Below are 13,285 nucleotides of genomic sequence, written 5' to 3'. Positions count from 1 at the left end.
AAATATAACCCAATAACCAATAACATATAACATATCAATTAACATAAAAAAAACCTAACTCATAACACATTTCGGCTAATAGAACAAATACGTTATAATAAATCTAAGTATCTAACATTCTAACCCAGAATGCTCAATCAACAAATCAAAAAAATTTTATAAACCAAATAACAAATCTAACCCATAAATATCTAACCTAGAATGCTCAATCAACAAATCTAAAAATCCAGAAACTAGTACAAACCAAATGCTCAATCACAAACTCAATCACTTACCATGACCTGTCGAGAGAGGTTAGTGCAGACGTGCAGTGGTGCGATGCGAAGGGGAGAGAGGCTGCCAGGCTGGTGCGAATGTGCTGGCGGCTGGCGCAGTGGTGCGATGCGAGGGGGAGAGAGGTTGGTGCGACGGCGACAGAAGTTGGTGCGATGGCCAGAGAAGCTAGTGCGACGGCAATGTGCAGTGGTGCGATGCGAGGGGGAAAGAGGCTGCCAGGCTAGTGCGAATGTGCTAGCGCAATGGTGCGATGCGAGGGGAGAGAGGCTGCCATGCTGGTGCGAATGTGCTAGCGCAGTGGTGCGATGCGAGGGGGAGAGAGGTTGGTGCGACGACGATAGAAGTTGGTGCGATGGCCAGAGAAGCTGGTGCGACGGCAATAGCGAGAGACTACAACATCGAGAGATAACAACGACTTCTGAGGTCTGCGACTAGCAGTCCCTTGCGAGTTGGGATGCAAAGTTGGGATGCGAGGGAGAGTAGCCGCTGGGAGCCTGGGAGAGGGTTGGTTTGGAGTTTGAGAATTGGAAGTCTGAATTGATTCAATTGAAATTCAGAAATTGGGAAATTGCCAATTTTGGATTAGTGGATTAGGCATTTAGGCCATTTAGGAGTCATAGGCCTCACGGGTGTGAGTTGGGTTTTTGGGTGAAAGTTAAAAAATAAATTGGGCTTTGTGATATTTGGGCCCATTAAATTAAATAAATAAATTTTTAATTAATTGGTACGGGACGAGACCATTCTAGTATTGAACCTTCAGGACTAATCCCATCCCGTTTGAGATCGGTACGGTACGGGATTGGAAAAAAAAAAAGGGATAAGACCAAACGATACGGAATGGCACGGAACGGTATGGTTTCGGTATTTTCGGTCTTAATGCCCACCCCTACTCACAACGATGTAGAAGCGGGATTGCAGCGTGTTATCTAGCGAAGTCTGAAGTCATCGTTATTTAGCGAATAACGATAACTCCGGATATTGAGTAGTAACCATGTATTATAGTATGTGACAATTTCTAGCTTTTATGTTATAATCAATCCCGATATTGAGGTAAATGTTGATTTTAACAGCCTTAGGAGTAGCAACTACTAGAATAGTTACAAAACACTGGTCTACACACTGGCTATGCTACTGATACTAGGTAGAGAGATTACTGATGCCAGCCCGGGAGACTAATGTTCAATCTTTTCTCCTTAGTTGGGAGTGGATGTGAGGTTAAACTATAATCAAATACCACTGCATCAACCATAACTCATTTTGGTTTGTTTGTCAAGGTTCCCAAAGACTTCAGCACACTCGAACATACCTTGTCAGCAAGGGCACCTTTTTCTAAAATCAAAAGGGACTTGTCCTTAATTTACTAAGCTTTGTAGCCTTCTCGAATCAAAGTCAAGTTGTTCTTGATCTGCATCACAAGGACAATAGCAAAAGATTCGTAATCTATTTCTTGAAATTAAAAATGAGATAATAATTACTTGAAAAAAGAAACTAACAACAAATATTGAGAAGCCAACAATGCTATTCCTAATGATTATTTGCCAACAATTTCTCCAAAGGTAAAAATTTGCCAACAATGATTATTCCTGATGATTTTTGAGAAGCCGGACTCGATCTTTGGTCGTCATCTTAGAGAGCAGAGGGGGGGTGTACCTGAAAAAACACTCTGATGCCTAAGTTAGCATGAGTTCAACATGTTTGCAAGTTAATTCAGTCTGAACGCGTACCTAGAAATGATTTAATCTCCGGTATTTATAGAGCTCTTGAGTCTTGGACTCTAAGTTTTGGTCATCCCACGTTCTTCTCCACTCACACACCTTCCTTCTGCTAATGGGAGAGAATGATGGAGAAAGTGGTGGTCATGCCCTTCTTCGTAGGAGCATGTAATTTAACATGTTGTAGCTTGGTTATTGACTTTATCAATAACTCTCAGCTTGCATTCCGTTTATAGGCCCAATACCATGTGCCTTTTGTGGGCTTTAGTTTCTTCCATTCCGATCTGGTTTTAAGCCCAAATAATACTAATATTTTCGTGTTATTTTTTACCCCAACAATGCCCAATTTTCTCTCTTTGTACACACTCTCAAGTATGGAGAGAGAAAATCTCATATTAGTAAAAAATAGTTCGTGAATAAAAGGGTAATAAATGTGTACCTTTTCAAGCTTGCCACCAGTCTTTGGGCTTGAATGTCCTTTGCTTGGACTCGGACTTAGGCTGACTTTTCGGATCAGTAAAACCTGCATCTTTTTCACTCTTGGTTTTGTGATACATTGATTAGTTCAATTTGTGAGCTACTAAAAGCTCTATTTAGTTAGTGGGGGATTCTTGTTTTCCCCAATTTTCTATCCTTTTGAGGACGTTTTCTCGGGCCCTCGAGCTCGGTCTTTAGGCTTTTCCTATGCCACCTCTTAAGGTGTAGGATAACTTTTATTCTTTGAGGGTGATCTTTCGAACCCTCGAACTCGATCTCAAATGTTTTTCCATACCACCTCGATTCGTGAAGTGTAGGAATAAATGCCCACTGAATGTCTAAAAACATTTTTATGCCACTTTGTTCGCAAGGCAAAGTGTAGGTCAAAATGTTTTCTTGATCTTTTAGTGGTTTTTCCAAGCTCGACAGAGACCTTCCAATTTCGGTCTTGGTCTTGGTCTTAGTCTTGATCTGCCGCTAGTGCTTCTTCAAGCTTGGCTTGGAAAATATTTTCGTGCCATTGGGCCAAAATGTAGATAAATATTTGATCGAATTGATCTGAAGATTTTATTTACTTTGCAACAATATTTTCCATGCCATTAATTCTTGAGTGCAGGCCAAATATGTCTTTATAAAATAAGTGAACTACTTTGCGACGACACTTTCCATGCCACTAATTCATTAGTGTAGGACAAATATGTCTTGCAATTTTTTATATCTGGTCCATGCTACTAATTCATGATTGTAGGAAAGACATGCCTTGCAATTTTTGATACAAGAGAATATCGATCCAATAATCAATCATGGATTTTTTTGGAAAAATAATCAATATCGTTCAATTATCTTTAAGAGAGTGGAGTAAAGAATCCTTAGCTCTCTTTTGTTTTTCATCTCATGCTTTGAGTGGCGCATTGATGTCCCCTTACTCCAACCTCGATCTTCGTATGCTTCCATTGGGTTATGCCTTTTTTCCTAGCTTACATAGATGGTCGATCTATCATGTCTCTGCATCAAGTCTCTGAATAGGAGTTTGGGAGGCTTAAGCATGCTTTGTAAATTTTTAGCGAGCTTTGTTCTCTACTTTAAAGAGCATTGGTTGTAAAATCTAGTTAACCTGATAATATCATTTTAAAGAAATAGTACGCCAAGCAATAAATATACCTTTGCGAGTTTGGGAAGTCCAATACTTTGACGATCAAATAATAAGAGGGAGCTTAGCTGTCAAAGTAGTCATAGAGTGTCATGCCTTCTCCCGAGCTCTTCTTTTCTTTTGTGTTTATTTGAGGGTTCCATGTAAAACACTTGCAGCAGCACTAGGATAAGTTTTGCTGCCCATCATTCGTGCAAAGCGCGCCATATGATTCATGAGCAAACACTAGCCCTATTTTTAATGAGCATTTGGATGTTTTCATGAGCACTGCATCCAATACAAGATATAATGCAGCCATAACAGTATATATCTCATTTATGCCCGTTGACTCTTATATCATAATTCGTGCCTCACTCCAATGCCAAGCTTCTTGTAACGCTATCAACATCTGCCTTTGCTGCAGATACATGAATTTGATCCCAAGTAGCTGTAACTTTTCGAAATCCATTAGGGGATGGATCATCTATTAGATATCACTTATGTTTGGGCCTTAGTCCTTGTATCACTAGGTTCACTTTGTATTACTTGTGCCCTAAGCTATTAGGCCTATATTGTCTTTGTATAAATACTGATATTATTTAATGAGAAGATCATCAATTTACCAAAACTCACATGGTATCATAGCAGGTTAGGTTTTCTTTTTCTCCCCCCGCCCTTAACCCTAGTTTTCTACCTTCTTCCCGCGCCTCCCTCCTAGCTTCACCATATCAGCAACAACACCCACGACACCTTCCTCTCTATCTCTGGACCCAATGTTGCTCACTTCTTCCACCTCTCCCATCAGAGGCCACAAGGAAATTTCCAGCTGCAACATTCACAAGATTGCATTGTACATATAGCAAAATGTTGCAACCCAGTCAAATATATAACATCTAATGTTCAGGTTTTCAGAAAGCAGACTTTTATTGACAAAATATTATTGCTCCCAGTCCTCTGAGTATTTCTTTCTATATGCATATATAATGAATCAAATGAAGGAGATATCATTTCGTTCTTATCCTTTTTGGAGGTTCTCAATGTCGATAGTGAGATACAAGCTAGCTCCACGACCAGAACAGAAACCAGATAGTGAGAGTGAAGGGACGCCTCGACTTCGTCCACCCACCCAGGTCATGTGTCCCACAACAGCAGCAGGAGAATGAGCAGAGGGAGCGCGAGCAGAGAAGATCGATAGCAAGGTGGACGCCAGTAGGTCGGAGCTAGCGAGTCACGCGAGTTCGCAGGTCGGGTCGGAGTTCGCAGGTTGAGTCACGCGAGTTTGAAGCTCGCAGTTCGAGGTTCAGGTCGAGCTTGCAAATTAGAGCTCGAAGTTAGTCACGCCAAGCTCGCAGGTCGGAGTTAGTGCCGTCGGAGCTCTCAGTTCAGAGTTAGTGACGTCGGAGCTCTCAGTTCGGAGTTCGAAGCTCTGGTCGTGCAACACTTTGCGAGTCGCTTCATGGGTTACTGGTAAAGGGGCGAGTCGCGGGTCGCAGTTCGCGGGTTGAGTCAAGTTCGCAGGTTGGGTCGAGCCCGTCGCAGGTCGCATTCGCGACTTCGTTAAGTTTGGAGTGTGCGTTCAGGAGCAGGTCGCCAAGCTACTCTACTGCGGATGCAGCGCAATGCCCAGTAATGCGACTCGCCGTTGACGGGCTTTGACAAAACTGACAGGTGCAGGCCGCGCCACGGCGTCGTGAGCTCTGGCAGTATAGCCCTTCCCAAAGTACAGTCTCTCCCTATTCCCTGCTATCCAACCAATTAAGACAAAGCAGCAAAACTAATTTTGTAATATGTGTTACAAAAAATTGAGTAAACCCAGCAGCTTCTTCTAGCAATAGAGTTAACATTAATTAATCATCTAAAAATAGACCAAATTAGTACTAATTTTGATTGATGATGATCATCAAGTGCTTGTGTAATAGGTAGCAGTGTTTTCAATAGCGCGACGGGCAAGGAATGAAATTTTGAAATTTTCGGCGAAATTTCGCCGAAAATTTCGTTTTTTTGGGTCACCGAAATTTTATCACATACCCAATTATTTTCGGTAATTATTTCGGCGAAATTGGCGAAATTTCTCGAAATTTCGGCTGGGTTTGGGGGAAAATGGGCTGGTTTCGGGAAAATTGGCAAAATCTTCGATCCGCCGCCGTGCGGGATCGTCAGAGCCAGGGAAGCACATGGGCAGACTCACCGTGACGAGAGGAAGACAACCCAGGTGATGGGAGGCCGCGTCGTCGCCGGAAAAGTGAGATCGCCGCCGGAGCTCCAAGGATCGGCCTCAGCTGGTTCGCGACTCGGGGGAGGTTTCTGGGCTGCGCCGCCACTAGGGGGAGGAAGAAGGAAGAACGGCGAGGAGATCTGGGCCGGTCCCGTTGCTAGCCATGGCTGGACGCGCCGCCACGCGCCGGTGGCAGGCGCGGCGAAGGTGAGGCGCGCGAGAGAGAGAGAGAGAGAGAGAGAGAGAGAGAGAAGAGAGAGAGAGAGAGAGAGAGAGAGAGAGAACCGGGAGAGAGGAGAGAGAATGGGATAAAAATCTGGTTTTTGGGTTTTAAAACCCCTTTTGTAAAAATTACAAAATTGCCCTTTACTTCAAATGTCCGTAACTTTCAAACCATAACTCCAATCGACGCGTGCTACGTGTCTACGAACTCGTGAACTCGAGACCTATCCAACGTGCCTAAAGTCCGAATCAAAAGTCCACTAAATTTAAAAGTTAACTTTGGGTCAAGCCTAATTTAAAACAAAAATAATTTAATAATTAAAATTAAATTAAAACCTTTTTAAATTCCAAATAAATTCTCAAAATCCTTAAAATAAATTCTCAAAATATTTAAAATAATTATCTGGAAAATATAGAGTCTCACAGAAAAGGGGCTGGGTGAGGGGGCGCGCGGGTGTGTCGGGGATGGACTGGGTTGGGGGGAGAGAGGCAGGGGGTTGGTGCTTGGTGGAGAAGAATACCCTAAAGGGCCTAAATTATAATATCTTATACCATATGGTCCATATCTTAAAGAACATACAGTATATAGAGTTTAGTGCATAGATTATAGAGTATAAAGAGTATTAGAATATATAGAGTATATAGGGTTTAGTATTAGGGTTAGTGTATAAATTATAGAGTATAAAGAATATACTGATTTCATTATTCATTATACTAATTTTGTTTAACAGTATTTGCCTCCAACGCGCATTATATTCATCTTATATCACATGAAACCTATTATATAATTTGGTTTCTTCAATGTTTTTTATTAATATAGTAGATAATATGTTAAATAAACATATGGTCAAGTTTCATTCAAAATTTCCATATTTTGATAACAATTTCCGTCGTTTTTATCTAATTTATCGAAATCGAAATTTTAATCGAAATTTCCACGAAAATTTCCGTCGAAATTTTAATCGAAAATTTCCTCGAAACCGAAATTTTACTCCTTGGTGACGGGTGAGGGGAAAAAAATTAATTTTTGTATTTTTTAATCTAAGCCATTCATTAAATCTAATGGCCAAGATTTTACCAATAAATTAATCTAATGGCAGTGCACCTATGTGATTATGTGAATATTGAGAATTTTTGTGAATAATGAGTATTGGGAATTGTTGTGAATAATGAATATTGGGATTGTGATTATGTGAGTATTGATATGTAATATACTTAGGGCTGGGTCGGGTTGACCGAAAAACCGAGGCCGAGGCCGAAACCGGCCCAACCGATGCCGAAAAAAACCGTACCGAAATAAAACCGTACCGAAGTTCGGTTTGGCTACCGAACCGGGAAGTTCAGACTCGGTTTCGGTTCCCATATCCTTAAACCGTCGGTAAACCGAACCGAACCGAATATACTTAATAAATCATTTACATAATTCATTTTTATACATTTCTTATACATTTCTAATAAATAATTTATAATTTTATATAATACATTTCTATAATTTATATAAAACATATATAAATTTATAAACCCCTATAATTTTAATTTATATGTTTTTTAATATATATACATATATATAAACTAATTAAAAATACCCTAAACCATAATATTAATATATTATACTAAATTAGTAAATTCTAAACCCTATATATCATTATAATTTATATCCTATATCAGTATGTATATCCCATGCCCTAAGCCCCTAAGGGCCTAAGCCCTATTGTGTGGTTCATTGTTGTGAACCTGTGGTTTATACTTTATATCATATATGGTATATAATTAATATACCATATATGGTATTATGGTATATAATTAATATATTATATAGTATATAACTATATACTTATATACAATATACTTATGTAGGACATGGTATTATACTATTATGGTATATATTAGTATATTAGTATATTAGGACATGGTATTATGGTATATAATTAATTTACTATATAGTATATACTTATAAGTCTTATATAGTATAATAGTATATCTGTATATGACTATATGGTATTATACTATTATATAGTTATACTATATACTTATATAGGATTTGGGGTTTAATACAATAATATCCTATATGTATATCACTATATTGTATTATTGTATAGACTATATACTTATAGAGTTATAGTCTTATATACTATATAACTATATACTAATATACTATATACTTATATAGTATATGGTATGATGGTATATAACTATATACTATATAGTATATCCTATAGTCCTATACCCTAAGGTTATTTTAGGATATGGTATAATATTTTTATTAAGATATGAAATAAATTAAAAACTATATAAACTAATAAACAATATACTAAAAAACATATGTAATAAAAATCAAAAACTCCAAACCCCAATTCAAACCCCAAAATACTCTAAACCCTAAACCAAACCCCAAAATACCCTAATGTCTTAATAAAAAAAAAAAAAAACTAAAAAACTTTAAACAAAACTAACTTAGGTCAACAGACCTAATTTTTTTCACTGGGTCTCTCATTCTCGAATCTGCCTCCTATCTGGCTCTCTCACTCTCCGCCTCCTCTCTGCCTCATCGCCCCCTCTCTGCCTCATCTCTGCCTCATCGCCCCCTCTCTGCCTCATCTCTGCCTCCTCTCTGCGTCCTCTCTGCCTCCTCTCTCAGTCTCTGTGTCACGATCTCTCTCTGCCTCATCTCTCAGTCTCGATCGCCTCCTCTCTGCCTCATCGCCCCCTCTCTGCCTCATCTCTGCCTCATCTCTGCCTCCTCTCTGCCTCCTCTCTCAGTCTCTGTGTCACGATCTCTCTCTGCCTCTTCTCTCAGTCTCGATCCAAGTAAGTACGATCTCACTCAGTCACTCTTCTCTCACACTCTCACTCTCTCTGTGATCTCATTGCTCTCTTCTCACCGATCTCTTTGTTTCTCTGTTCTCTGCCACATCGTTCGTCACCAGTACCACCACCTCACAGAGCAGCATCGCTCTTCACCACCACCTCACAGAGCTCGCTCGTCACCACCACCTCACAGACCAGCATCGCTCGTCACCACCACCTCCGCAGGTAAGAGTTAGGGTTTGAATCAATTTAAAGGTTAGGGTTTGGGGTCAATATTGGGGATTAAATGGATTAGTAATTAATTTAGGGTTTGGGGTTTCAGGTTTGAGTCAATTTAAGGGTTAGGGTTTGGGTCAATATTCTGGATTAAATTGATTAATAATTAATTTAGGGTTTGGGGTCAATATTGGGGTTTGAATCAGTTTAGGTTAGGGTTTCAGAATTGATGATTTATTAATCAATGTAGGATTCTTTGCAAGGTTGAAGAGCTTGTTGGTGTTGCTGCTTAGCCTGCTTGTTGGTGCTGCTGCTTAGCCTGCTTGTTGGTGCTGCTGCCTACTGCTTAGCCTGCTTGAGGTATGTCGCCCTTGTAATTTTGATAATGATTGAATGATTATTGGTGCTGCCTGTTGATTGTGTGATTCATTGTTGAACTAGCTTCTTAAATGTAAATGTAAATGGAATTTGCAATCTGTTTTCAGCTGGTGATTTCTACTTTCTTTGTTTTCACTTATCATGATTGCTGATTGCTGTTGTCTAAATTTAATTGAGTTTGTTACACTTTGTCAATTTGGAATTTAGGGCACATGGAGTCTAGCCAATCCAGCACTATGAATGCCTCTGCTAACCTTAATTGCCCTACAATAATGTCACCTCTAAACAGACCAACCAACCAGTACCTACACCTTCACCATCAACCCAAACCCAAGATGAGAATGATGACCAAGTAGAGACTAAAAGCAAATCTAAGAAGACCAAGTCTATAGTGTGGACACATTGCACCAAGTTTGAAAAAATGCATGAGCAGCGTAAGATTATGTGGCCATTTGCTAGATGCAATACTTGCAAACAAGAATTTACAGCCCATACTACTCACAATGGGACTACTAGGATTCTAAATCACTTAAAAAGGCAATGTCAAAAATGTCCAGCTTACATAGGCAGCATTTCTAAAGGCCAACCCACCATTACACAAGACACAATGGGGGCTCCATTGCTTCCCCATTCCTTTAATCAAAAAAGACATGAAGAAAAGGTTGTGAGTTGGGTGATTAGAGATGAACATCCTTTTAGGATAGTGGAAGGGGAAGCTTTTAAGGAATTGGTCCGTGACTTGTGTCCTAGGTTTAGGATACCAGATAGAAAGAAGGTGGCTGCTGGTGTTCTAGATCTGTACCAGATAGAGAGGGCAAAAATTATGAGTGTCATTGGGAATCAAAGGGTTAGTATCACAACTGATACTTGGACATCTGTCCAAAACATAAATTACATGGTTGTGACTGCCCATTTTATGGACAGTGAGTGGAAGTTGCATAAAAGGATAATCAACTTCACAAAAATAACTAGTCACAAGGGTGAGGAGTTACGAAGGGTTCTTGAGGGCTGTTTGAGAAGTTGGGGGATAGAAAAAGTCTTTAGCATTACGGTTGACAATGCTAGTGCAAATGATGGGCTTGTTGAGTACATGAGTAAGAGGTTGAAGGAGGCAAATACATTGCTATTTGATGGTGTATACTTGCACATGAGGTGTGCTTGTCACATTCTGAATTTGATTGTCAAGGATGGGTTGAATGAACTGTTTGGGTCCATTGAGGCAATTAGGAATTGTGTGAAGTATATTCACTCAAGTCCTCAAAGATTGGATAAGTTTAGGGACTTTGCTGTCATTTTTAAGATGGGGGAAATGTCCAATGTGCCAATGGATGTGGCAACTAGGTGGAATTCCACTTACAAGATGTTGGAGGCTGCTGCCAAATACAAAATGGTGTTTAATAGGATGGCTGAGGAATATAGGCCATTTAGGAGCTATTTTGATGAGAAAGAAAGGGATGGAAAAACAAGAGTTGGTCCTCCAAGTGATGAGGATTGGATGAAAGCAAAAGCCTTTGTGCATTTCCTTAAAAAATTTTATGATGCTACCTTAGTCTTTAGTGCCACCAAAACTTGTACATCATCGCTGATTTTTGTTCAAATTAGTGAGTTGCAATGTGAGATTGCAGAAAAACAACAAGATTATAGTAATATGGTGTTGCAAAGGGTGGCTGCCTCAATGATGCTTAAGTTTAACAAGTATTGGGGCAGTTTTGAGAAAGTGAACAAACTTGTCTATGTCTCACATGTGTTAAACCCTAGATTCAAGCTCCAAATGATTAAAGCTGCATTTGAAGAGCTAGGGGCAGATACTGAAAAGGTCTCACACATTATTGGTGAGATCAGAAAATGCTTGTTCAATTTGTATAGTGCATACAAAGGAGGAGCAGAAAATCAAAGCAATGTCCCATCAAGTGTGGTCATTCAAGAAGCTGGACTTACTAGGCTGGAATTAAGAATTAAAAGACAAAGATTGGAGGAAGAGGCTACTGAGATATCCAATGAAGTGGATAAGTATCTAAATGATCCATTTGAGAAACTAGAAGAGGTGGGTTTTGATTTCTTAGAGTGGTGGAAGATTAACCAATCTTGGTACCCAATTCTCTCAAAGGTTGCCAAGGATCTCTTCTCCATCCCAAGCTCAACAGTGGCTAGTGAGAATGCATTTAGCTTGGGAAGGAGGATTGTGGATCCTTTTAGATCTTCTTTGACCCCAAAAACCGTAGAGGCATTAGTGTGTACTAGTGATTGGCTTAGGGCAGAAGAATTCAATTTCTACAAGGAGCCAACTGATGATGAAGTTCAATTCTACAAAGAACTTGAAGAAATTGAAAGAGGTAAGTGGTTGATTGCTTGCTGCATTTTTTTTTTCTTGTCTTTGTGTGCTGCCTGGTTGTAAGTAATTGTTCTCTTTAATATTTTGAAGTGGTGGATGCCTCACAAAGGTCTTCAACTTCAAGTGCATTTCCTCCAAGTACACCAACACATGCTTAATTTCTGTTCAAGTAAGTTATCTTGCTAACTTGGTTATTTTGCTTAACTGTCCAAGTAAGTTATTTATTTATTAATTGATTAATTATATTTTGATTCAGATGTTACAAAGGTTGTGAATATGTTTGGAGTTTTAAGGTTGCTGCAAAGGTTTAACATTTCTGTTGGAGCTGGTATATGGTTGTATGGAGCTGGTCTGCCATTTTTGGAGCTGGTATATGGTTTTTTGGAGCTGGTCTGCCATTTTTTGGTGCTGATCTGCAGTGTTTTGGAGCTGATCTGCAGTGTTTTGGAGCTGGTCAGCCTACTATATAGTTTTTAGGTTTGTAATTGAATTGGTAAATTGGTTTTTGGTTTGTAAATCAATTAATTTGGTTGGAGGTGGAGCTGAAGCTGGTCTGCAGTTGTTTGCTACTTTGCTTGTTTATTTTTTAATGGGTTTGTAATTATATAAGTTAGTACTTGTAAATTTGGTTTATGTAGATTGTAGTAGTAGCAAAAAAACATGGAAGTTGTCATATTTGAACATTTATAGGATATTATTATAGGATATTATTATCAGTTCTCTTTAAACAATTAAATATATGTATTAATGTATGTAGATAAGTAGATTACAGTTTATTGAATGTATGATTAATTGATTACAGCAAAAGTGACAGGTCTTTGAATTACAAAGTTGGTTAATTAGAAACTCAGAAGTGGCCTTGAGTGAATGGAGTCAAGGCCCAAAAATGGCCCAAAATGTGGCCCAAAACATGGCCCAGCATGTGTTCGGTTTAGGCCCATGTCCGAGCCGAGCCGACCGGATTCTTCGGTTTACCGGCTTGCCGGTCTCGGTCTCGGTTGCCATGGAGGCTTACCGGATGGGTTCGGTTCGGTCTTCGGTTTAGGAGTTTCGGTTCGGTTACCTATCCGAACCCACCCCTAAATATACTAATATGGATGATTTTTATTTATGTATGACAATTAATGTTATTTTTAGGTTATATAATTTTTTTTTTATTATATTTTTTTATGCCCGAAAAGCTTACGCTATACGCGTCAAGGCTTACACATCGCCTTGCGAGACTGCAAACGCCTCGCGGAACGCTTTTGCGTCTGAAAACACTGATAGGTAGACTAATATAATCAGTTTCTGCTGATGAAATAAACTTTTGCTGAATAAAAGTTACTTCCAGAATATAGGTCCAATGCTTATATGTTGGGTCAGAGAGATGTAATTGACTGTCGGCCTTCACGAGCTGATTGGCCATAGACGACGACATCCATTGCTTCTTCAATGGCCTTTTGTTCCAGGTTCCCACAGACGGCATCAACCGTTGATGCCAAATTCCTCCGAAGGTGAAAATTTTCCAACAATGATTA

The sequence above is a fragment of the Dryas octopetala genome, chromosome 1 (assembly GCF_963921425.1).
Source record: "Dryas octopetala chromosome 1, drDryOcto1.1, whole genome shotgun sequence".
Lineage (NCBI taxonomy): Eukaryota > Viridiplantae > Streptophyta > Magnoliopsida > Rosales > Rosaceae > Dryas > Dryas octopetala.
Note: the sequence above shows the minus strand (reverse complement) of the source record.